Consider the following 24,859-nt stretch of genomic DNA (forward strand, 5'->3'; position numbering starts at 1 on the left):
AGCTAATACATATTTTAGTAGGTTTCCCATGACTAAAAGATTTTAGCCTCAAGACTAGTCCTAGCCTCTCTTTAGTCAGGGGTGCTTGGAACTTTAGCCTCTAAAAGAGACTATTTTTAGTCAGACTAAAAATAGTCCCTTGTATCCAAGCACCCTCTAAGCATGTATATTGTAACAAGCACAGGTTCATAAACACTGCAAACAAGTACTGGGGATTTACAACACTGATGTTTACTCCAGAACATATTGGGGAGGAGCGGAGGAGTAAAAACTAAGTATAGGCAATGAAGATTACATGCTACTGTCTGCAAGACTAGGCGCACTTGATTTGCTCACAAACCTAAAATTACACACACAAACACAAACACAAACACACATGTTTTCTTCTTTTTATTGCTTCAGTAACATGGTCCCAGCTAAGGACTAGATTATCAACAGGTTCTCCTGATTGCCAGATCTTCGGAATTCAGATGCTTCGCTCCTGAAAAAACAAAAAGAAAGATGTATCCTGTAAGTTAACTCGTCTCAAGCTCTGAAATTGAGAACCGGGCAAGCAGATCTTTGCATTGGTTTCGTGTGCATTGGTTTCTTATCTATGCTCTGTAATTGGGAGTTTGGGACATGCAGAGCTGCCTCCTCAAGGGTTACCTATAGTTTTGCCCCTAAAGAATGTTTTTTTTAACACTCTAAAGAGTACAAACTGACAGAAAGCAGATTGGCGGATCCATGCAGGCAAAGATGCTGTGTTCTGGGCTCCTTGTTCAGGCTCAAATTATGTGCCGGATCCGCTTTGCTTGTGTAATAGACAAATTGTGCAAGCAGAGTAATTCTTGCAGTGCATCTCGAGCAGAAACAGCAAAGGAATTGACATCACTGACATTCCTTTGCTGTTTCGTTGTCAATTGGCAACGTCAACCTAACTATGGCACAGATCACCTTATTATGACAAGTGAATGAGATCAGTATAGCTTTGAGCTAGGATCTGACACGTCACACTAGTATATTTGTAGTAAACATGAGACGAGAATCAGGCTGAGTTTTGGTTACCATGAGGAATCAGTTCCAAGGCCCCTGGGTGTTGTCCTTGTACTTGGGGAACGAGACCATGCCGGACTCGATGAGCTTGATGTCGTCCAGGAGGATCTCGTAGTGGCGGCGCACCTCGTCCGCCGTCTTGGTCCCGCCCATGGCACGAGACACCTTGAGCCAGCGGTCGGGCGTGCCCTCGCCGTGGTAGGCGAGTGCCTCCTCGAACAGCTTGTTCTCCTTGGCGCTCCACGCCGCGTCGTCGCCGCCGCGGGATGAGCTCCCTGACACAGAAGACATCTCGACCTAGATGGGGATTGGTAGTATATGTTTCTCGGAAACCGAGCTCCGTTAGGGCTGAAGTTTTTGCACTTCAGAAGTCCCGATGGCTATGGTTTGGTGATGGCTGTGCTGCTTCGGTGCCCGCTATTTATAGGCGCTTGGGGCCTCGCGCCGCTCGTATGGTGGTATCAGGACTGCCACCGACTTGGTGATTGAAAGATCAGTGAGGCTAATTAGATTGTGTCATTTTGAACTTTTTGGACGAAAGGTGCCTCATTTGGATGTAGATTTCGGTGCTGCGATATGACATCTCATGCTTCTCAGCGCGGACAAAGGAGCACGATCCGTCCGTGTCAACGTCTCCGGTGCATGGCACTGCAGCCTGCAGTGAGATAATATCCCCGGCCGGGTATTTCAGTCGGGCGAACCAACTCGCTGCGACCAAAATGCACATTAACTATCGCGAGCGTAATTTTCGGTAACGTTCGGCATGCAACAAATAATTAGCGAATAATAAATGGCTGCCGCTACACTGCTGCATGCAAGCGTCCATCGCTAGCCATGCCCAAAAAAGGGGCTATCAATACGTGCATGCAGTGGTTCTGCGGATAGCCATAAATATAGGATCGCAAATGCTACTCCCTTTGTCTAGGTGTGTAAGTCATCTTACTAAAACTAAATAATCCCAAAATACTTAGGCGCGGTGCATTAACTTCTACCTCGTTTTTGTTTCTTGACATATAAACCAATAAAGAGATGAAGGGTGTGCATGCTTTTAATGACTTGAGAGTACCAAACACGACATGCAGTGGTTAGTTCATTGCATGCAATGCTATTAATTAGCAAATAAACATTAAGGTCTCTCGTTTTCCCCTCCTCCTTGGTCATGGTGCACAACCTAAGATGACTTACTCACCTAGACGGAGGGAGTACTCCATGATTGTTACTAGCAGTTTCCCTCGTATTTTGGGTCATATTTTCATCATAATTTTAACTAATAAACCATATTTTGACCGTGGTTTACTAGTCTCCATTCTATTTTGGTCATATTTTGACCATGATTTAATAACAATAAAATCTATGGTATACGTAGCAAAATTAAAATAATTGGAACTTACATCCAAATACTAACCCATCAATATTTTTTATGAGAGCGTTTTGCAAAGTTAAAGAAGATCTCTCCTTTCAGGACCTAGGATGGACTGGTATCCCGCATACTTGGGATAACCGTCAACCCGTGTTCAGTACACCTGTGTTCGACACATCAGGTCGGTTGAATTGGATCACTATTTTGTTGTAGCAGAGATGAAGGAGGGTGTGACAAATCAGTCTCGACCTAAGAAGCAATTCCTCTATGAGAAAGTTTGGCAAACGCATGTCGATTATGACAAGCTAGTCTGGCAAACTTGGCTAGATCGGCAATAAGTTCCCGGGCTCCAAGGTGTGGCGCAATCTTTGCAACATCTTCAGCGAACACTGGAACCGTGGGGTGCAAAAGAGTTAGGTTGCTTCGCACGAGTTGTCCGGGAACTTTAGAAAAAGTTGGACAAGCTTCGTTCTCTTTTGGTTGGGCGTGGTCCGACTGATGAGGAGAAGTGCACAATTAAAAAGTTGAAGGAAGCTTTGTTCCAGGAGGAGGTGTGGACCCGTCAGCGCTCACGTTTGTTGTGGCTGTATGAAGGTGACCGGACACCGGGTATTTCCATGCACAAGCAACACAAAGGAGACGGATCAATAATTTTTGGGCCTTGTACGACAAGATGGAACCGCATGTATTAATGAAGTGGAGGATAAGGAGGAAGTGCAAGCGTTTTATCAGGACCTGTATGAATCGCGGGGGTTCTCTGATCCAAACGAGTTGCTCAATCACGTGCCAGTCAAAGTTACACCGGGCATCAACGCTTTACTGGACATTGTTGCAGCGGAGGTCAAGGAGGCGCTGTTCCAAATGGCGACATCCAAGGCGCTGGGCGTCGACGGGTTTATGGCTGGTTCCTACCAACGCCACTGAGATATCTTGCAAGACGATGTTACTAATGCGCTGCTGGGATTCTTGAATGTTGGGGACCTCCCGATGGGCTTGAATGATACATCTATTATTTTGATTCCTAAGGTACGACACCCCAAATTCATCTCTCACTATCGGCCCATTCCTCTTTGTTCGGTGATGTATAAAATTGGTGCCGAAGCAATTACAAAATCGATGTGAGAGAATATGGAGGAGATCATTAGCGAAGAACGAAGTGCTTTTGTACTTGGGCACCTAGTCACTGACAATGTCCTTGTGGCATATGAAAGCGTGCATTCAATGAAAGAAGGAAGAAAGGAAAAATTATTCATGTGTGGTAAAACTTGATATGACGAAGGCCAGCGACAGTGTGGAATGGCACTATCTGGAATCTATTATGATCAAGTTGGGCTTAGCACCAGTTTTGTGAGACTTATTATGAAGTGTGTCTCCTCGGCGAGATTCTGAGTTAGGGTCAATGGGGAGCTATTACCCTACTTCATACCTTCGAGAGGATTAAGGCAGGGGGGCCTATATCACTGTATTTATTATTGATGTGCGTTGAAGGGTTCACCTTGCTGGCAACTACATTGATAGAGGAATAAGAGTGAGCTACGAATCTCCTTGGGTTAGCCACCTTCTATTTGCAAAATATCAAAGTGCAGTTAGTTTGAATGAGATTCTTCAAGTATATGCCGATGCTTCGGGGAAGTGTGTTAACAAAGATAAGAATACTATTGTCTTCAGTTCTAACACGCCATCCCATGTGAAGCAGGCCATGAAGATTGCCTTGGATATCAATGTAGAGGCATTCAGCGAAAGATACCTTGGGCTCCATATGGCAGTCGGGCGCATTACCAGTAGAATATTTGATTACATTTCGGAGCGAGCACAAGGTAAGATTCCAGGATGGTCGGAGAAGTTGTTAGCTTCTGCTGGTTATGAAGTACTTAAATTGGTTGTTCAGGCGATGCCGAGCTATAGCATGATCACATTCCTTTTGACCAAAAAGTATGTAAGAGTATTACCTCCCCAATGGCTAAATATTTCTTGAGTAGTTCTCTTGACAAGAAAGGCATTCACCGGATTTCCTGGAAAAATATATCCGCCCTAAATGCAATTGGGGGATGCGGTTTTGGGACATGCATCAATTCAACCTAGCTTTATTTGGAAACCATGGATGAAGTTTGATGATGAAGCCAAATTCCTTGTGCGCTCAGGTTTTTGAAAGGCTGCTACTTCCCAGACTATGATTTTCATGCTAGCATATGTACCCAAGTCGCCCTCAGCTACGTGATGCATGATCATATCAAGCAGGGAGGCTTTGCGGCTGGGTCTTATTAAAATAGTTGGGTATTTGAGCTCCATTCTAGTTTGGACTCAGAAGTGGATCTCAGGAACAATTTTAATGACATCCCTATTCACACCGGCTAACACTCATGTTGGACTAGTTTCAGATCTCATTGGTTATGATAATTGGACATGGAGGCGGCAGATGATTTGTGACACATTCATTGCTCCTGATGCGGAGGTGGTCTTTAATATCGAGGTGGTGACATTTATGCCTAGGATTTTGACAAAACAGGTAACTACATTGTAAAGACAGCATACCGTGCTCCTGTGACTCAGACATAGCAGCTTGCTCTAGAGGAAGGGATGGCTACTAGGACCTCAAGGAATATCAACAATTGTGGAAGACCTTGTTGACATTAAATGTGGTACCAAAATTTCATGTGTTTTCATGGAAAGTCTTTCGAGAGATTCTTCCTAAAGAGGCTACACTAAAGAGAAGACACATTGCTGAATTTGGCCAATGCAAGGTTTGCTTAGCCATGCACGAAGACCTACAACATGCACTCATGTATTGTTCTCATGCAAAGTTTTTTTGGGAGGAAGCCATGCGATGTTTGATATATGATTACCAAGGTTACATTCAGACTCTTGGGCACGGGACATTCTATGTGATGATTGATTCAAGGATAAAGATCATGTTCTAATCATTACCATCATGTGGTCGGTTTGGCATTCACGAAACCGAATCAAGCATAATGAAGGAGGATCATGTCCTGCTACATGTATGAAGTTGACGAAAAAAGTCTTGGTGATTCTAGAACTGCCTAGGACTATGGCTTTAACTATGGCTTTAGTCTTACCAGGACATGGGTGGAGTCCCCCTGAATTGGGTTTTAGTAAGAATAACACCGACAAAGCAATTAACTTTGATGAAAACTGCAGCGGTGTTGGTGGTGTAGCTCGGTCATTCACTAGCCTACTTGATGCTTGGTGCAAGCCCCATATGAGTATCTCAGACCCAATGATAGACCAGGTGTTGGCAATGTGGGAAGGTGCCCGGTTTGCTAAATTGTGTGGTTTAACGCATGTGATCATGGAAGTGGGATGCCTGGAGATGGTCGATCTCTAGAACACTCGCCACAACTCTCGCTCGATTGTGGCTCCTATTCTGTTAGAAATTGGAGAACCCGTTAGTGACTTTCTGTTTTCTAATAATCTTCTTGTAATCGGGCAGAAACGGTCCCCGCACATCTTTATGCTAAGCATGCTTGCACATTGAACGTGACATATAGCTGGCTCGACGAGACACCAAGCTTCTTAGTGACCAACTTGTTTGCTGATTGTCCTAGTAATGCACCTATATGAATAAAGCTCTCTATATTGCCTACAAAAAAAATAAAATGTAGGAAGCTGAGCTACAAGAACTAAGAACATATTCACCGGGGAGATTAGTTCCTAGCACTTTTAATGCACATAGCACCTCACCTAAGAACTAATGCATTGGAAGAGGCACGAGACGACTAAAATTCCAACCCGAAGGGAGTAGGAAATTTTGCTTACGTGGCATATGATTAAGGAAGAAAGAGAATGGTATATCTCATATGATACCGTGTCATAATAAACGATGTGTTGTTATACCCATGCATGAAAAAAATGAGATCATTTTAAATACTAACTAATGATGTTATACACTACGGAGGTTGTATCGGATGCATGATACTAGTGTATGGTACTCCCTCACTACGAGTAGCGTAAGATATCCAATATCCGACTGCCTCATAGACTTTTGTTTTCTTGAACTGTCCTTAACCCATTGCCATCATTCTCATAATGGAGATAAAAAAGTTCAAGAGATCCAGACAAAAGGAAATGGGAAAGGGAGAAAGAGTGAGTTATGCACCAACAGAAAACCCCACCGTGCGTTCCCGCAATTGGAACATGCACAATGGAGCAAAAACCTGTTAGACCTAAGATAGAACCTACACAATGCGGGTAGTTCAACAACATCAAGCACAAAAGATTACAGATCCACATATAATAAGCCGATCACAAATAAACGAGACAGAGACCGGATGACTCCAAAACTACATGAAAGAAAGACTTTAGTAGCACTTGCAGATCAACGTCAAGATGACTCATGAGCATGATGTGTCCCTGCATAAATCTTCTTCATCGCTACCATGATCTTGAGCAATCCGCTCCTTGCTTTGGGGTGTCCATATACTTGACTTTATGAATACACATCCAAGACAACAAAGAAGAACAAGTATCAAATACAACCTCAGGACTTCTTAGGATCTTATTCTCAAAGGTAGTTTTGTTGTGTTGGTTCCAAATGACCCAAATAACTGCAGTCAAACATTAGTAAATAGACACTCACCATTAGGCAACAAAGCATAACACCATGAGTAATGTTGTCACGTATTATTTAGGTTAGATCAGTACCAAGAATCATGCCTACGTTACACCAAACAACCCTGCCACCTAAGAAAATTTGTTGAGCCGACTCATATTGATCAGAGAATGAACGTTCAAGGTTACCACCTTATTTTCTCCTTTTCATAACATCCCTAGTCAACATAAAATTTTGGAATAATTATTGTAAGAAGATACGGATTTTCATATTCAACTATAATGCCCTCCTTCCCGGCTAAGTCCTTTTCCAACATATCATCTACCAAACTAGTTGTAAAATATGGTTCTTACCTAGCCCCCAATATACCTCATCACCAATACGAGGTGTGAGTAGGTTCATAGCCTCATTATTAACACCTTCCCATCGTTCACTAGTATAGAATCAAACTTTATTTGGAGGCACTTTTGGTATATAGAATAACTGTGGTTTCCCATTCCACCTCAAATTTTGTGTTGCTAATACTCGGTCTAGTGGTGGCGGTTAAAGAAACCACCTCCAATATTGTGGGTAGCATAGTCGGTTTGTACATATAACCATGTCCAATGCTCTACGTGTCGCAAGCAGTTTCATACAAATAACCGCCTCCATTATGTGTACACTGGGGATCTATTTTTTTTCTTATTATGTACCCACCCCTGCTAATGGCACTAGCTAAATGCTTGTGAGTTGCAATAGAGCAACAAAATATATAAACACATTAGCCAAATGATTGTTTCCATTGAAAAAATATCAAGCTCTGCCCCTTCAGCTGGGAGTTGGATTCTTAGCACCATGGGTGGATAACTCCAATAAAACCAGAAAATATTTCATTGGATTAGTACTTCCTCTGTCTCGGTGTATAGGGTGTGTGCATAGTTCTAGGTCATCGATTTGACTTACCAAACATGCGTTCTATTTCACCAAAAGTATATCATTGGATTCTCAAGAGGATGTAGTTTCTAAAAATATATTTTTCATCACATATAGCACATATTTAGCTAGTTAAATTGTCAACCTAGAACTACGTGCATGCCTTATAAACTGAGACGGAGGGAGTAATAATCATTGTTCACATGTAGTGAGTATATGAAACCATATTGCATTTGAGGTGACCCATAGGAATTGTTTTTTTGGTAACATGTGCCCCTCCTACTCATGACTCCCTATGACACGCGTCCTCTCTAGTGACCCTTCCTAACCCGTGCATTTTAGTCCTAATCCCTTTTATATAAATATATTATGTATAATGAATCTGCTTCTACTTCATTTCTCACTGCCAGCTTCTCACATCCACTGGTGTTGTCACTGCTCCACCTCATCCTCAGGTTACAATGTTCTCACATCTTTCCAGAAAATAGAAATAGTTGTAAGCACATTATGTGAGTCACTCAAAATGGTTAATATGAAGTAGACGGGAAATATATCAATGGTTATGTCCCCTCTTACGAGTCCAGTGCCCATGTCCACCACATCAATGCAAGGGATCCTGTGAACAATGGAAACATAAGAGCTACAACTATTGCATGTTAATTAGCAGTCATGCATGGAAAGAGGGCAGGATTGAAAGGGAAGTGAAGAAAATATGGTTTTTGTTCTATTTCTTGCCGTACAAGGAGATATGCATAGCAAATTGTTTACCATAACACTGAAGCTACGTGATCTTCTCATACCAGTCATTTTCTTATAGAAAGGAAAACTGACAACAAGGAGATTCTTCAATGAGATAATTTATTATGGGAAATTATTAAGAGTAAAGATTGTATGGAGTGTATTTTTTGGTAAATGTGCTTAATTGTTTTGGTAAGTGCAAAGAGGATACCATTAAACATTTATGTTCTTCTGATAAGTAATTAATGCTATGAAAGTTTGAGGGTTCAATGACATATCAAATCGTGGACAAGGTACCATCGTAGGGGGAGGTGGGTGATGGTCCATCACTCACCAACTCCCCTTTAATAGTAAAGATTCTGATAAGTGCGCTAAATTGTTTTTGGAAGTTTGAGGAGGCGACAACACATGCATGACGTACCATCATACCGGGGGGGGGGGTGGGTGGGTAATAGACCATCATTATGAACTCCCCTATAATAGTAGAGATTCAGATGAAACATTAGAATACAAAGGTACAAACATAACATATCATTCATTGCAGTACGCCAGTACCCATAGTCCATAAGCTTTACAAGTTCACCTGATGCAAAGACATTGGAATGGTACATAAGTTTGAAAGTTCATAGTCATCAGATGCTCTATCACTTATGCCTTGCCTTCTAATATCATTAGCTGGTGCCATTTATAATTCTAAAGCACACACCTCACCATCAATGTTTTTATGCAATGCAACTAAAATAAAGCTACATGTAGGGAAAAAATTAGTAGGTTATTGAAAATGTAATGTGAGCTAAATTTAAGTAGCAGGTATACAGTTGTACTCTACACAGAAGATAAATCTAAGAAGTCATAGAAGTTTCCATTATAATAGAGAAGTCAAAGCAATTTAAATTTTATAGAAAATAAAAGGATATAAATTGTATCAGTTTATATTCTAATAGATAAGTGGTACTAGTTTGCATTTTAGAGAGATGACAAAACAGAGAAGTTGTTGTAGTTTCCATTATAACTGAGAATTGGAACCAGTTTGCATTTACCAGAAAAGATAATAGATAAGCTGTAGTAGTTTATGTTTTAACTGAGAAGTTGAAGCAGTTCGTATTTATAGAAAGGATGAATTGAAGTGTCAACAAAACTTGAAGAAGTCAGAGCACCACCGACAGTAATGGCCACGTAGGCTCGCCACCAAATCCTCACATTGTTGGCCAGCTATAAATGGAAGCCGCCTCCCTAACCCTAAACCTAGCCACCAGATCACCTAAAAAGCACTTAATATAGATCCGCCGTTGCCGGCTTGAAATCGCCGATCCATCGTCCCTACTGCCGGAGCCATGGTCCACAGGCACCCCACGTACTACACAGAGCTCACCCCCACCTACTGAGCCCAAATAACAATGGAAGTAGCCATGTTGGTCGCCACTCGCGATGTGACCCCGACCCAAGCTCCTCTTCAGATTCGGAGGAACAGGTTGAGGCAAAGGGAAGTAGAAGGAGGAGGAGGCAGAGGCGGAGTTGAAGGGAAACGATAGCTCCCATATGGCGACGCGCTGAAGGAGCACATCAGTGCCAAGTGCGGAATATCATCAAGCTCGAGGATGCTGTTGTCATCATCACAATCCTCACGAAGTCCGAGCTGGTGGGGGAAGACCACACCATCACTGAATTGATTGCTGATGAATGCGAGGTTGCCACCAACCGTATCCTGATGGCCAATGCGTGGTGTGAGTCAGAGGAAATGTTTCCCAACCAAGACAACGACAAACCAATGGGATATGTCTGCCGGCACCCATGACGACGAGGCCTCTGGCTTTGGCATCATCTACATATCCTCGTCCAACGAGTAGAAGTATCTTCTTGTTTATCTAAAAAATATAGTACTAAGTCTAATAGTTGCAGTACTAACTATGTAGTAGATGTAGTACCAAGGATTATCATCTACCTATTGTATAATTAAGCATTGCAAGTGTGTAACCTAGCTAAGTTGAAATTCCTATGTTGGGGTTTTAGCAGATATGGGGGGTCCTAAGACCTAACCTAACTCCTTTACATCTCGGTGGTGTCAAGGCCACAAAACATGGGAATACACAACACGGTGATGAGCTACACCACACTACACGGGAACAGGCACCATGATGAGCATTCGAGGGTTGGCGGCTACAAATATGTGATATGTGGGTGACGAATAGTATGATTAACGGGGAAGAGGAATATATAATGGATATGTGCTCAATCCACGCAAGCGTCTCTAGCTAAAAATCCACATCGAATACATACTAACTAGAGGCGGTTATGTTTCTCTAAATGCAAATGTATGTTAGTACATACAATTTCAAATTTGTACAACCTCCACCGTACAAATAATCACCTGCCACTAAATTCTTATAGACGCATGTGTAATTTTGGGGACATAACCATGTCCGAGGCCCGCTACTAATACTCCGTTTTATACTAGTGGTAGGTATAAATCATACGACAATCTCGTCCTAAGTCAGGTAGACTTACCAACTTCAATACAATCTCTTACTATGCCATCAGGATGGTCATCTATGTTGAATAACATAGGAAACTTGTCATGTAAAAGGGCTTAGGAATCCTTCTACATTCTACCAATATCATGGGAGCCAATTTTGACTTTTATTGCTAACATATGTAGTTATTTTACTTTAAGTAGGTCTTTCCAGCCAGGTGAGTCAAAAAACTTGGTTATCAAAGAAGCAACATTGCAATGTTTTAGGTATTTGTATTTCACCGCATATTTGTAGAGGCCATCACATTTCTCTAGATTCCACCATTATTTAACAAAAGACAAATGTCCAGTTTCCAAAGATTTGTGACCGCTAATCCCCCTTTCTTCTTAGATCTACAAACTCTAGACCATTTGACAAGATGAGACATCTTTTTATTACCTCAACACTACTAGTTAAAATATCCTTCTATGTTTATTCAACTTCTCAACAAAGGTTTTAGTTATAAGGATCATGGACATATGGTAGTAAGAGGTACTGAATAAGGAAGCATTCAAAAAAATGTTTCTTCCTCCCATGCAGGGAGTATTTTCCCATCTAGGCATCAAACCTTCTAAAGTATTTCTTTCTCAATAAAAACTGAGTCCCAACTCTCAGAGAGGAATAACTAAGATGCATCCCCAAATACATCATGGTAAAGTGTGTAATTTGACAATTAAACAAGTCAGCATATGAGACAACTATACCATCGGCTCCATTTATGCAAAAGATCTCAATATTTCGAAAATTAATTTTCACGATAGCGAGAAGATTAAATAGATACAAGATGGATTTAAGGTTCAGAACTTTTTGCTTGATCATGCTCAATGAAAATTAGAGTATCCTTTACATATTGAAGAACAAAAAACCTATTATCTATGATACCAGGTGCTAAGCCCACAATCATAATTTTTTTGAGCACTTGCACTCATTTTAGTTATACAAACGACAACAAGATGTAAAAAAGGTGGCAGGGGATCCCATGTCTAACCCCCCTATCACTTTGGAAGTAGGGTCCAGTTGTCCGTTATTAAGCTTAAAGCTATTGGTTCCATTATGCAGCATGATATGTGTCCAACGTATCTATACTTTATGAAGCATTCATGCTATATATACAGAAATTATATATGGTTTTGGTGCACTTTTATATTATTTTTATGGTCTAACTTATTAATCTAGTCATTTCCTGTTTTTTATGTTTTTTGTTTCACAGAAAATCCACAAGGAAGGTCCAAACAAGATGAAAATTTATGACGATTTTTTCTGGATCGAGAAGGACCCTAGAAGCTTCAGGAGGCAACCAAAGACCCACGAGGTGACCACAAGCCACCCCGACATTCCTAGGGGGTAGGGCGCGCCCCCTGCTTGCGCCCCCTCATGGCTACGTTTGGCGTGATTCTAACTCTAAAAGATCGTATAAATAGAGAAATCCCTAGGAAGAAACCTACAATCTTTACTCTGCCGCCACAAGCCTTTGTTCCGAAGCAATATCATCTGGTGGCCTTCTCCGACATCCTGCCGAAGGGGGAAGCTGTCATGGAGGCTATCTTCATTATCCTTGCTGCCTTCATGGCGATGCATGAGTAGTTCACCCTCGGGGCTGAGGGTTTGTGCCAGTAGTTATGTGTTTGATCTCTCTCTCTCTCTCTCTCTCTCTCCCTCTCTCTCTCTCTCTCTCTCGTATTCTTGATTTTCCATGATCTTGATGTATCATGAGATTTATTAATATAATTGGATCACATGATGTTCACCTCCCTCTCTTATTTTCGTGGTGATTTGAGTCTTGCTCTTTGAGGTTTCTTTATGTTGGATTGAATATTTTGGATTTGAGATCACTTGATGCATGTCTACCTCACGGATTTCCATCGTGGCATCAAGGTAATCTAGGTGACATAAGAGTTGATTGATGCGTATCATATGGTATTGTCATAGTATGATCTCTGGAACTATTCGTCACACTTTGGGGTAGTTCATAAGATTGATTGGAAACACACTTTGAGGTGGTTTACTACCTATGCGATTTTATCCTACTTTCTCTTATAGGAATATAGACTTTGGAGTGATTCTTTGCGGCACATTGAGGGATTATCATGTGATTCAGTTATGTTAATGATGTTGATAGATTACACTAGCGAAAGTATGAACCCTAGGCAATATTTCTAAGCATTGAGACAATGTTTTGCTCACTTTTTCCTACTTGCTACCTTGTTGTTTTTAATTGTTCAGATTATAAAAATCTATTTCTACCATCCACATTACACATGTATCATCATATCTTTGCCGAACTAGTGCACCTATACAACTGAAAATTGTATTGGGTGTGTTGGGGACACAAGAGAGTACTTGTATTTTATTGCAGGGTTGCATGAGAGAGAACCATCTTCATCCTGAGAAAATTTGTTGTTGTCCTACAAAACTCTCCACTTGGAGGGCCAACCAAGTCTGCAAGAATAAAGTTGCATAGTGGACATCATAACACACTCTTGACCTAATATCACCAAATAGGATAAATCCTCTCAGTGTGCGGCACTCCAAAAGAAAAGCCTAATTGACCTCGTGGTAGGCCTTTATAGAGTCTAATTTAGAACAATACCGTTTTTTACCATGAGTATGAGGCACAATCACATGTAGAGTAACAATATTATCCATGATATTGTTGTTCCTGAAGATGGCATTTTAATGTCTGCTAATTAAGCATTTAGCAACGCCATCCTCCATAATATCTGGGGTTCTTGCAATCCATTTGTAAATACATCTAAAAATAAATTGGTCTAAACTTTTGAATCTTACTAGCATAAAAAAACTCGGGCAAAAAGGTTATGATTCCATAGTTCAATCTTTGGACATCTGAAAAAGGGCCATCACATCATGTTGCACCGCATCCCAACAACTTTAGAAAATCTCAACGGGTATATTGTTAGGACAAGGTGCTCTATTAGCCTCCATAGAGAATAAGACATCTTTTACTTCTTCCATGCTAAAAGGTCTAATTGTCTTAGTATTCTCTTCTTGAGAGGCTTTCTCCTTAGCAATCCAACAACTGGGGCCAAATGTTAAAGGTTACAAGGTGTTTGCCTAAATAATTCTATATAATATTGGTTGGAATGGATTAGTAAATTGTGTTGCCTTATATATAAACATACCCACCAATTAAGGAATGAATTGTACATTTCATTTATGGAAGTGTCATGTATTTTGATCATCTTTCCAACCACCTTTCATGGGATTACTGCAACCAATAGATATATTCGTCACTAGAATCTTATTAAGCTCCATCATAATGTGAGCTCTTCTACCATATAATTCAGGAGGGAAAGGGCTTAATTTCTCAAGATCTTCTCCGCCAGTAAGTTCACCTCTAAAATCATTCTTCATTTTCTTTGTAGACTCAAAATGATTAGATACCTAAGATTTAAAGTATGTTTTCAACTTTTCATTTTGATGCTTATTACATCAATAGGATCATGAGCACATACTTTTGTACTCGATATTTTATGCACTAAAGGAAAGAAATCATATTAACAAGGGGAAATAAAACCCCTCCCATCTATAAAGAAATCATATACATCAATATGTACTATGTTTATGTTTACTGGTCCCAGTATATTGGTCCCATTTATATGAATCTCTCTTAGCGCAATAGTGTGGATAATCATATTACATACATACATACATACATACATACATACATACATACATACATATGAATTTTAAAAATATCCTCACAACGTTTGAGGATGTGAAAGTCTTCCTCGCTAAAATAAGCAAACTCCATATTACAATAATAGGCAGCCAGCTCCACGAACAATTCATCATGTGCAACTCCATAATTAATTAGTAGGCCCCATTTGTCTTTTAAGAAACAAAATATAACCACAGATAATCCAACCCCAAAGAATCCCAGAGAATTAATTATTTCATATGTTTGCCACACTAACAAATCACTCTGTGCATTTTAAAACCGAACCGAAAAACCATACCAAAAATAAACCAAACCGAACCGATTTTTTTGTTTTTATGGTTTCTGGTTTCGGTATGGTATGAACTTTTCATACCGATTTGAACTTTGGTTTTTATGGTATATACCGAAAAACCAAATGGTTAACCGAATAAACCGAAGTAAAAGATAAATTTATATTTCTTGAGATGAACAACCGTACAAGTTGTCATTTTTCTTGTACATGAGTCAAATTCACTACTAAGCACCTACATTTTTCTTGTAACATTGTCATTTTTCTCTTTTTAAAATGCTAAGCACGTCCATAACCATCAACAGATGAATCAATGCATGCATATATACTTATATATATAGTCATATACTATTTGTGTAAAATAGAATGTGTTTTGAGTCATAAATTTGCAAATTATTATTACGTCATTTTCAAATTCGCGTCAACTTTGGTTTTTATGGTATATACCGAAACCATACCGAAATAATTTGGTATATACCGAAACCGAACCGTATTTTAATTTCATACCGTATTTACCGAAGTATTAATACCGTACATACCGAAAAACCGTATAAACCGAATCATGTAAACCGAATAAACCGAACGCGCAGGGCTACTAACAAAAGAACATTTCAAGTTATCTTTTTTTAACAACACATAGGAACCCTCCAACTTTATCCAAAAAAGGGGTCAACTTCCAATAGAACAACTCATAAGGATTAAATTTTCCAAAGAGACCAGAAGAATAATTATTTTCCAGTAGTTTAATTTACATATTTGTCACTTCAAATCTTCACTCGGTTAAATGGTTTTCCATTTAGAAAGTTTAATTATGTAATGGGTCAATACGATCGATGATCCGCAAATGATCTGAGTTATCTGCTAGCCTGGGCTCTTTGGGTCATGATAAAATCACACTGGGCGCACTGCCATATTAGTGAATGCATACCTAAATGCTAGCTAGTATTGAGATTTCCGCCGTCGTTTATGTATATAAAGACATTGATGTGGAGCATCCTTCGATCGTCCCCATAGACCCTAGACCAACACATCAAGCACCACGTGGACCTATGACAAGAGCTTGCACACGTGCCATCAAAACCGAGGTGAACACACTCCTCTTCGAGATTGAAATGCACACCAATGGAACTTGGTGAAGGAAATATGCCCTAGAGGCAATAATAAAGTTATTATTTATTTCCTTATATCATGATAAATGTTTATTATTCATGCTAGAATTGTATTAACCGGAAACATAATACATGTGAGAATATATAGACAAACAGAGTGTCACTAGTATGCCTCTACTTGACTAGCTTGTTAATCAAAGATGGTTATGTTTCCTAACCATGAACAAGGAGTTGTTATTTGATTAACGAGGTCACATCATTATTTGAATGATCTGATTGACATGACCCATTCCGTTAGCTTAGCACCCGATCGTTTAGTATGTTGCTATTGCTTTCTTCATGACTTATACATGTTCCTATGACTATGAGATTATGCAACTCCCGTTTACCGGAGGAACACTTTGTGTGCTACCAAACGTCACAACATAACTGGGTGATTATAAAGGTGCTCTACAGGTGTCACCAAAGGTACTTGTTGGGTTGGCGTATTTTGAGATTAGGATTTGTCACTCCGAATGTCGGAGAGGTATCTCTGGGCCCTCTCGGTAATGCACATCACATAAGCCTTGCAAGCATTGCAACTAATGAGTTAGTTGCGAGATGATGTATTACGGAACGAGTAAAGAGACTTGCCGGTAACGAGATTGAACTAGGTATTGGATACCGACGATCGAATCTCGGGCAAGTAACATACCGATGACAAAGGGAACAACGTATGTTGTTATGCGGTCTGACCGAAAAAGATCTTCGTAGAATATGTAGGAACCAATATGGGCATCCAGGTCCCGCTATTGGTTATTGACCGGAGACGTGTCTCGGTCATGTCTACATTGTTCTCGAACCGTAGGGTCCACACGCTTAAGGTTTCGATGACAGTTATATTATGAGTTTATGTATTTTGATGTACCGAAGGTTGTTCGGAGTCCCGGATGTGATCACGGACATGACAAGGAGTCTCGAAATGGTCGAGACATAAAGATTGATATATTGGACGGATATATTTGGACACCGGAAAGGTTCCGGATGAGATTGGGACTATACCGGAGTTCCGGGAGGTTACTGGAACCCCCCGGTAGGTATATGGGCCTTATTGGGCCTTAGTGGAAAGGAGGGAGAAGGAGCAAAGGAGGGGGCGCCCCCCCAAGCCCAATCTGAATTGGGAAGGGGGGCCGCCGCCCCCCCCTTTCCTTCTTCCCTCCCCTCTCTTCCTTCCCTCTCCTACTCCTAATAGGAAAGGGGGGCCAAACCTACTTGGAGTAGGTTTGCCCCCCCTAGGGCGCGCCTCCCCTCTTGGCCGGCCCCCTCCTCCTCTCCCCCTTTATATATGGAGGAGGGGGGCACCCCATAGACACACAATTGATCTTCGTGATCGTTCCTTAGCCGTGTGCGGTGCCCCTCTCCACGATATTACACCTCGGTCATATTGTAGCGGTGCTTAGGCGAAGCCCTGCGACAGTTGAACATCAAGATCGTCACCACGCCGTCGTGGTGACGGAAATCCTCCCCAAGGCTTTGCTGGATCGAAGCCCGGGGTGCGTCATCGAGTTGTACGTGTGCCAAGAACTCGGAGGTTCCGGAGTGACGGTGCTTGGATCGGTTGGACCGGGAAGACGTACGACTACTTCCTCTACGTTGTGTCAACGCTTCCGCTTCGATCTACGAGGGTACATAGACAACACTCTCCCCTCTCGTTGCTATATCATCACCATGATCTTGCGTGTGCGTAGGAATTTTTTTGAAATTACTACGTTCCCCAACAGTGGCATCCGAGCCTAGGTTTTATGGTTTGATGTTATATGCACGAGTAGAACACAAATGAGTTGTGGGCGATATAAGTCATACTGCTTACCAGCATGTCATACTTCGGTTCGGCGGTATTGTTGGATGAAGCGGCCCGGACCGACATTACGCGTACGCTTACGGGAGACTGGTTTTACCGCCGTGCTTTGCACACAGGTGACTAGCGGGTGTCAGTTTCTCCAACTTTAGTTGAACCGAGTGTGGCTACGCCCGGTCCTTGCGAAGGTTAAAACAACATTAACTTGACAAACTATCGTTGTGGTTTTGATGCGTAGGTGAGATTGGTTCTTGCTTAAGCCCGTAGCAGCCATGTAAAACTTGCAACAACAAAGTAGAGGACGTCTAACTTGTTTTTGCAGGGCATGTTGTGATGTGATATGGCCAAGACATGATGCTATATTTTATTGTATGAGATGATCATGTTTTGTAACCGAAGTTATCGGCAACTGGCAGGAGCCATATGGTTGTCGCTTTATTGTATGAAATGCAAACGCCCTGTAATTGCTTTACTTTATCACTAAGCGGTAGCGATAGTCGTAGAAGCAATAGATGGCGTAAACGACAAACGATGCTACGATGGAGATCAAGGTGTCGCGCCGGTGACGATGGTGACCATGATGGTGCTTCGGAGATGGAGATCACAAGCACAAGATGATGATGGCCATATCATATCACTTATATTGATTGCATGTGATGTTTATCCTTTATGCATCTTATCTTGCTTTGATTGACGGTAGCATTTTAAGATGATCTCTCATTAAAAATTATCAAGAAGTGTTCTCCCTGAGTATGCACCGTTGCCAAAGTTCGTCGTGCCCAGACACCACGTGATGATCGGGTGTGATAAGCTCTACGTCCATCTACAACGGGTGCAAGCCAGTTTTGCACACGCAGAATACTCAGGTTAAACTTGACGAGCCTAGCATATGCAGATATGGCCTCGGAACACGGAGACCGAAAGGTCGAGCGTGAATCATATAGTAGATATGATCAACATAAGATGTTCACCATTGAAAACTACTCCATCTCACGTGATGATCGGTTATGGTTTAGTTGATTTGGATCACGTGATCACTTAGATGACTAGAGAGATGTCTGTCTAAGTGGGAGTTCTTAAGTAATATGATTAATTGAACTTAAATTTATCATGAACTTAGTACCTGATAGTATCTTGCTTGTCTATGTTGTTTGTAGATAGATGGCCCGTGCTGTTGTTCCGTTGAATTTTAATGCGTTCCTTGAGAAAGCAAAGTTGAAAGATGATGGTAGCAACTACGCGGACTGGGTCCGTAACTTGAGGATTATCCTCATTGCTGCACAGAAAAATTACGTCCTGGAAGCACCGCTGGGTGCCAGGCCTGCTGCTGATGCAACTGACGACGTTAAGAACGTCTGGCAGAGCAAAGCTGATGACTACTCGATAGTTCAATGTGCCATGCTTTACGGCTTAGAACCGGGACTTCAACGACGTTTTGAACGTCATGGAGCATATGAGATGTTCCAGGAGTTGAAGTTAATATTCCAGAAGAATGCCCGGATTGAGAGATATGAAGTCTCCAATAAGTTCTATAGCTGCAAGATGGAGGAGAATAGTTCTGTCAGTGAGCATATACTCAAGATGTCTGGGTATTGTAATCACTTGATTCAACTGGGAGTTACTCTTCCGGATGATAGCGTCATTGACAGAATTCTCCAATCACTTCCACCAAGCTACAAGAGCTTCGTGATGAACTATAATATGCAAGGGATGGATAAAACGATTCCCGAGCTCTTCGCAATGCTAAAGGCTGCGGAAGTAGAAATCAAGAAGGAGCATCAAGTGTTGATGGTCAACAAGACCACTAGTTTCAAGAAAAAGGGCAAAGGGAAGAAGAAGGGGAACTTCAAGAAGAACAGCAAGCAAGTTGCTGCTCAAGAGAAGAAACCCAAATCTGGACCTAAGCCTGAAACTGAGTGCTTCTACTGCAAGCAGACTGGACACTGGAAGCGGAACTGCCCCAAGTATTTGGCGGATAAGAAGGATGGCAAGGTGAACAAAGGTATATGTGATATACATGTTATTGATGTGTACCTTACTAGAGCTCGCAGTAGCACCTGGGTATTTGATACTGGTTCTGTTGCTAATATTTGCAACTCGAAACAGGGACTACGGATTAAGCGAACACTAGCAAAGGACGAGGTGACGATGCGCGTGGGAAATGGTTCCAAAGTTGATGTGATCGCGGTCGGCACGCTACCTCTACATCTACCTTCGGGATTAGTATTAGACCTAAATAATTGTTATTTGGTGCCAGCGTTGAGCATGAACATTATATCTGGATCTTGTTTGATGCGAGACGGTTATTCATTTAAATCAGAGAATAATGGTTGTTCTATTTATATGAGTAATATCTTTTATGGTCATGCACCCTTGAAGAGTGGTCTATTTTTGATGAATCTCGATAGTAGTGATACACATATTCATAGTATTGAAGCCAAAAGATGCAGAGTTGATAATGATAGTGCAACTTATTTGTGGCACTGCCGTTTAGGTCATATCGGTGTAAAGCGCATGAAGAAACTTCATACTGATGGACTTTTGGAACCACTTGATTATGAATCACTTGGTACTTGCGAACCGTGCCTCATGGGCAAGATGACCAAAACGCCGTTCTCCGGTACTATGGAGAGAGCAACAGATTTGTTGGAAATCATACATACAGATGTATGTGGTCCGATGAATGTTGAAGCTCGTGGCGGATATCGTTATTTTCTCACCTTCACAGATGATTTAAGCAGATATGGGTATATCTACTTAATGAAGCATAAGTCTGAAACATTTGAAAAGTTCAAAGAATTTCAGAGTGAAGTTGAAAATCATCGTAACAAGAAAATAAAGTTTCTACGATCTGATCGTGGAGGAGAATATTTGAGTTACGAGTTTGGTCTACACTTGAAACAATGCGGAATAGTTTCGCAACTCACGCCACCCGGAACACCACAGCGTAATGGTGTGTCCGAACGTCGTAATCGTACTTTACTTGATATGGTGCGATCTATGATGTCTCTTACTGATTTACCGCTATCGTTTTGGGGTTATGCTTTAGAGACGGCCACATTCACATTAAATAGGGCACCATCAAAATCCGTTGAGACGACACCTTATGAACTATGGTTTGGCAAGAAACCAAAGTTGTCGTTTCTTAAAGTTTGGGGCTGCGATGCTTATGTGAAAAAACTTCAACCTGATAAGCTCGAACCCAAATCGGAGAAATGTGTCTTCATAGGATACCCAAAGGAGACAGTTGGGTACACCTTCTATCACAGATCCGAAGGCAAGACATTCGTTGCTAAGAATGGATCCTTTCTAGAGAAGGAGTTTCTCTCGAAAGAAGTGAGTGGGAGGAAAGTAGAACTTGATGAGGTAACTGTACCTACTCCTTTGTTGGAAATTAGTACATCACAGGAACCGGTTTCTGTGACGTCAAAACCAACTAGTGAGGAAGTTGATGATGATGATCATAGAACTTCAGATCAAGTTACTACAGAACCTCGTAGGTCAAACAGAATAAGATCTGCACCAGAGTGGTACGGTAATCCTATTCTGGAAGTCATGCTACTAGATCATGATGAACCTACGAACTATGAAGAAGCGATGGTGAGCCCAGATTCCGCAAAATGGCTTGAAGCCATGAAATCTGAGATGGGATCCATGTATGAGAACAAAGTATGGACTTTGGTTGACTTGCCCGATGATCGGCAAGCAATTGAGAATAAATGGATCTTCAAGAAGAAGACTGACGCTGACGGTAATGTTACTGTCTACAAAGCTCGACTTGTTGCAAAAGGTTTTCGACAAGTTCAAGGGATTGACTACGATGAGACCTTCTCACCCGTAGCGATGCTTAAGTCTGTCCGAATCATGTTAGCAATTGCCGCATTTTATGATTATGAAATTTGGCAAATGGATGTAAAAACTGCGTTCCTGAATGGGTTTCTGGAGGAAGAGTTGTATATGATGCAACCAGAAGGTTTTATCGATCCAAAGGGAGCTAACAAAGTGTGCAAGCTCCAGCGATCCATTTATGGACTGGTGCAAGCCTCTCGGAGTTGGAATAAACGCTTTGATAGTGTGATCAAAGCATTTGGGTTTATACAGACTTTTGGAGAAGCCTGTATTTACAAGAAAGTGAGTGGGAGCTCTGTAGCATTTCTAATATTATATGTGGATGACATATTGTTGATTGGAAATGATATAGAATTTCTGGATAGCATAAAGGGATACTTGAATAAAAGTTTTTCAATGAAAGACCTCGGTGAAGCTGCTTACATATTGGGCATTAAGATCTATAGAGATAGATCAAAACGCTTAATTGGACTTTCACAAAGCACATACCTTGACAAAGTTTTGAAGAAGTTCAAAATGGATCAAGCAAAGAAAGGGTTCTTGCCTGTATTGCAAGGTGTGAAGTTGAGTAAGACTCAATGTCCGACCACTACAGAAGATAGAGAGAAAATGAAAGATGTTCCCTATGCTTCAGCTATAGGCTCTATCATGTATGCAATGCTGTGTACCAGACCTGATGTGTGCCTTGCTATAAGTTTAGCAGGGAGGTACCAAAGTAATCCAGGAGTGGATCACTGGACAGCGGTCAAGAACATCCTGAAGTACCTGAAAAGGACTAAGGATATGTTTCTCGTATATGGAGGTGACAGAGAGCTCATCGTAAATGGTTACGTTGATGCAAGCTTTGACACTGATCCGGACGATTCTAAATCACAAACCGGATACGTGTTTACATTAAACGGTGGAGCTGTCAGTTGGTGCAGTTCAAAGCAAAGCATCGTGGCGGGATCTACATGTGAAGCGGAATACATAGCTGCTTCGGAAGCAGCCAATGAAGGAGTTCATATCCGATTTAGGTGTCATACCTAGTGCATCGGGTCCAATGAAAATCTTTTGTGACAATACTGGAGCGATTGCCTTAGCGAAGGAATCCAGATTTCACAAGAGAACCAAGCACATCAAGAGACGCTTCAATTCCATCCGGGATCTAGTCCAGGTGGGAGACATAGAGATTTGCAAGATACATACGGATCTGAATGTTGCAGACCCGTTGACTAAGCCTCTTCCACAAGCAAAACATGATCAGCACCAAGACTCCATGGGTGTTAGAATCATTACTGTGTAATCTAGATTATTGACTCTAGTGCAAGTAGGAGACTGAAGGAAATATGCCCTAGAGGCAATAATAAAGTTATTATTTACTTCCTTATATCATGATAAATGTTTATTATTCATGCTAGAATTGTATTAACCGGAAACATAATACATGTGTGAATATATAGACAAACAGAGTGTCACTAGTATGCCTCTACTTGACTAGCTTGTTAATCAAAGATGGTTATGTTTCCTAACCATGAACAAGGAGTTGTTATTTGATTAACGAGGTCACATCATTATTTGAATGATCTGATTGACATGACCCATTCCGTTAGCTTAGCACCCGATCGTTTAGTATGTTGCTATTGCTTTCTTCATGACTTATACATGTTCCTATGACTATGAGATTATGCAACTCCCGTTTACCGGAGGAACACTTTGTGTGCTACCAAACGTCACAACGTAACTGGGTGATTATAAAGGTGCTCTACAGGTGTCACCGAAGGTACTTGTTGGGTTGGCGTATTTCGAGATTAGGATTTGTCACTCCGAATGTCGGAGAGGTATCTCTGGGCCCTCTCGGTAATGCACATCACTTAAGCCTTGCAAGCATTGCAACTAATGAGTTAGTTGCGAGATGATGTATTACGGAACGAGTAAAGAGACTTGCCGGTAACGAGATTGAACTAGGTATTGGATACCGACGATCGAATCTCGGGCAAGTAACATACCGATGACAAAGGGAACAACGTATGTTGTTATGCGGTCTGACCGATAAAGATCTTCGTAGAATATGTAGGAACCAATATGGGCATCCAGGTCCCGCTATTGGTTATTGACCGGAGACGTGTCTCGGTCATGTCTACATTGTTCTCGAACCGTAGGGTCCGCACGCTTAAGGTTTCGATGACAGTTATATTATGAGTTTATGTATTTTGATGTACCGAAGGTTGTTCGGAGTCCCGGATGTGATCACGGACATGACGAGGAGTCTCGAAATGGTCGAGACATAAAGATTGATATATTGGACGGATATATTTGGACACCGGAAAGGTTCCGGATGAGATTGGGACTATACCGGAGTTCCGGGAGGTTACCGGAACCCCCCGGTAGGTATATGGGCCTTATTGGGCCTTAGTGGAAAGGAGGGAGAAGGAGCAAAGGAGGGGGCGCCCCCCCCCCAAGCCCAATCCGAATTGGGAGGGGGGCCGGCCCCCCCTTTCCTTCTTCCCTCCCCTCTCTTCCTTCCCTCTCCTACTCCTAATAGGAAAGGGGGGCCAAACCTACTTGGAGTAGGTTTGCCCCCCCTAGGGAGCGCCTCCCGTCTTGTCCGGTCCCCTCCTCCTCTCCCCCTTTATATACGGAGGAGGGGGGCACCCCATAGACACACAATTGATCCTCGTGATCGTTCCTTAGCCGTGTGCGGTGCCCCTCTCCACGATATTACACCTCGGTCATATTGTAGCGGTGCTTAGGCGAAGCCATGCGACAGTTGAACATCAAGATCGTCACCACGCCGTCGTGCTGACGGAACTCCTCCCCAAGGCTTTGCTGGATCGAAGCCCGGGGTGCGTCATCGAGCTGTACGTGTGTCAAGAACTCGGAGGTGCCGGAGTAACGGTGCTTGGATCGGTTGGACCGGGAAGACGTACGACTACTTCCTCTACGTTGTGTCAACGCTTCCGCTTCGGTCTATGAGGGTACATAGACAACACTC

General features: G+C 41.8%; 1 long non-coding RNA gene across 1 annotated transcript; it reads right to left on the reverse strand.

Moving 5' to 3' along the window:
* Window positions 1–258: 258 nt before the first annotated feature.
* Window positions 259–1,430, reverse strand: LOC123065506 (uncharacterized). The gene is made up of 2 exons (XR_006431053.1): window positions 1,048–1,430; window positions 259–481 (listed from the first exon to the last, which is right to left on the reverse strand). It is a non-coding gene; the product is annotated as an uncharacterized lncRNA (long non-coding RNA).
* Window positions 1,431–24,859: the final 23,429 nt, after the last annotated feature.

This window comes from Triticum aestivum, chromosome 3B, assembly GCF_018294505.1.
Source record: "Triticum aestivum cultivar Chinese Spring chromosome 3B, IWGSC CS RefSeq v2.1, whole genome shotgun sequence".
NCBI classification, from domain to species: domain Eukaryota; kingdom Viridiplantae; phylum Streptophyta; class Magnoliopsida; order Poales; family Poaceae; genus Triticum; species Triticum aestivum.